Below are 2500 nucleotides of genomic sequence, written 5' to 3' on the forward strand. Positions count from 1 at the left end.
ACCTCAGTCATTTTATTGCCAATTTTTACTCCACATTTATTATTGACATACATTGATTTAATGATGTCATAGACTTTACCCCCTACACCATTTTGGATAATTTTATAATATAATCCTTCTTGCCAGATTGAATCAAATGCTTTTCTAAAATCTATAAAACATGCAAAAACTTTAGCATGATTTTGTTTGTGTAGATGTTGGTGGATTAGGGTGTGTAGGGTGTAAATATGGTCAGTAGTGCGATGATTTGGTAAAAAGCCGATCTGTCCATTACTCAGGACACTGTGCTCGGTAAGGAAGGCCTGTATCCGGGCGTTAATGATACAGCAGAAGACCTTCCCCAGGTTACTGCTCACACAGATGCCTCGGTAGTTGTTGAGGTCGAATTTGTCTCCACTCTTGTAGATTGGGGAAATAAGCCCCCTGTTCCAGATCTCAGGAAAGCAGCTGGATTGGAGAACGATATTGAACAACCTGAGCAGAGCCTGCTGTAGCTGAGGACTGCTGCACTTCAGCATCTCCGTCCTGATGCTGTCAGGTCCGCAGGCTTTTCTGGATTTGAGTTTTTTAATTTGGGTATTCAATTCTTCCGGTGAAATTTGGTAATCAATTGGGTTCTGATAGTCTTTTATGGTAGATTCTAATATATTTAGATTTTCTATGATTTGTTGCTGTTCTGAATTAAAATCGTCTGGTGGTAATTGCTCATATAATTGTTCAAAGTGATTTTTCCAGGTATTTGGATTTTCTATGGCCAGATGATGTGGGTTTTTGTTGCTCAGGTTGTTCCACAGTTCCCAGAATTGATTTTGGTCAATAGAGTTTTCAATTTTTTGTAGATACTGAGTATAATAGATGTGTTTTTTATGTCGTAAAATCTTTTTATATTCCCTAAGATTTGTAGCATAATTTGTTCGAATTTGATGATTGTTTGGTTCTCTGTGTTTTTGGTTTGATAGATGTCTTAATTTCTGCCTGATTATTTTACAGTCTTCATCAAACCATTCTTCATTTTGTGGTTTTTGGTTTGGTTTGGTGTTTATAAAATTGAGACCTGCAATTTTAGCGGATTTATAATATATTCCATTAATTTGTGAAACGGCTCTTTCAACACCTGATTGGTTTAATTCAAATGATTCTAATAAATAATTGTTAATATGATTAATGATTTTTGAGGAACCAACAGCAGATTTAAATTTAGCTTCGCTGTCATGATTCCATCTGAATGTTCGGTTTAACTGGGATGTTTTGCAGGGCTCATATATCATGGTTTGATGCTGACTGAGTCGTTTAAGATAAACATTGATTTGACAGTGATCAGAAAGTGGGAGTTGTGGTCTGACAGTGAATGCACTAATAGTGGAGGGGTCCATGTCAGTGATCGCATAGTCGACTACACTAGCTCCAAGAGCTGAACAGTATGTAAACCTCCCTAAAGAGTCCCCTCGGATCCTACCGTTAAGAATATACAGACCTGAGGATCGACAGAGGTGCACTAGCTCTTTACCATTCCTGTTCAGGACGTGGTCAGGACTGTTTCTTTGAGAGCAGATAGTGCTGAAGGTGATGGAGGTTTGTTTAAATATATATTTGTTACCAGTAGAATCGATGATATCGTTCTCATTGCCTGTTCTGGCATTTAAATCTCCAACAAGCATGACATTCCCCTGGGCCTGAAAATGTCTGATTTCCTGCTGAAGGTTCTCAAAGAAACAATCCTGATAGTACGGAGACTCTAGAGGGGGGGTGTAAACTGCACATATGTACAAGTCATTTTCACATTCAATTATGTTTTTATTTAATTTTAGCCAAATATGTGTTGAATGTCTTTTGGTTTCTGACAAATATGATGATAAATTGTCCTTATACCATATTATAACCCCCCCGGAGTCTCTACCATGTTTTATATTGCTGTGTTTTATAGAGGGCAGCAGAATTTCCCTGTAATTTGGGGGACAGTGAGTGTTGGTGTTATCTTTACACCATGTTTCAATTAGTATGATAATGTCTTGGCCAGAAATGCATGTTAAAAAATCTAAATTTGTGGTTTTAAAACCAAATGTTGAGGAATATAGTCCTTGAATGTTCCAGGAAGAGATTGTAAGAGATTTCATTCTAAGTAAACTATTAAATATTGATTATTAGCCATATACAACAGAAAGCAACAGTAATAATTAAGTTAATTAAGTATATTAAGTATATAAATATAAAAAGGATATATTGTTTTGTGTAATTATCCAACAAGTCTGCAGACGAGCTGGAGCAGCTGCCTCACTTCCTCAAGGGCTGGATGGTCTGGTTGTTTAATACCAGATACAACCTGTGCATAGGAGGGTTGTTGGCAGGTTGGTGGTAGAGCCTCTGCTGCAGTGATGCGCCGGGATCTGCTGGATTCTGCAGTGAGATGCTGGGATCTGCTGGATCCTGCAGTGAGATGCTGGGATCTGGTCGGTGCTGCAGTGAGATGCTGGAATCTGGTTGGTGCTGCAGTGAGATGCTG

The sequence above is a fragment of the Trichomycterus rosablanca genome, unplaced genomic scaffold (assembly GCF_030014385.1).
Source record: "Trichomycterus rosablanca isolate fTriRos1 unplaced genomic scaffold, fTriRos1.hap1 scaffold_264, whole genome shotgun sequence".
NCBI lineage: Eukaryota > Metazoa > Chordata > Actinopteri > Siluriformes > Trichomycteridae > Trichomycterus > Trichomycterus rosablanca.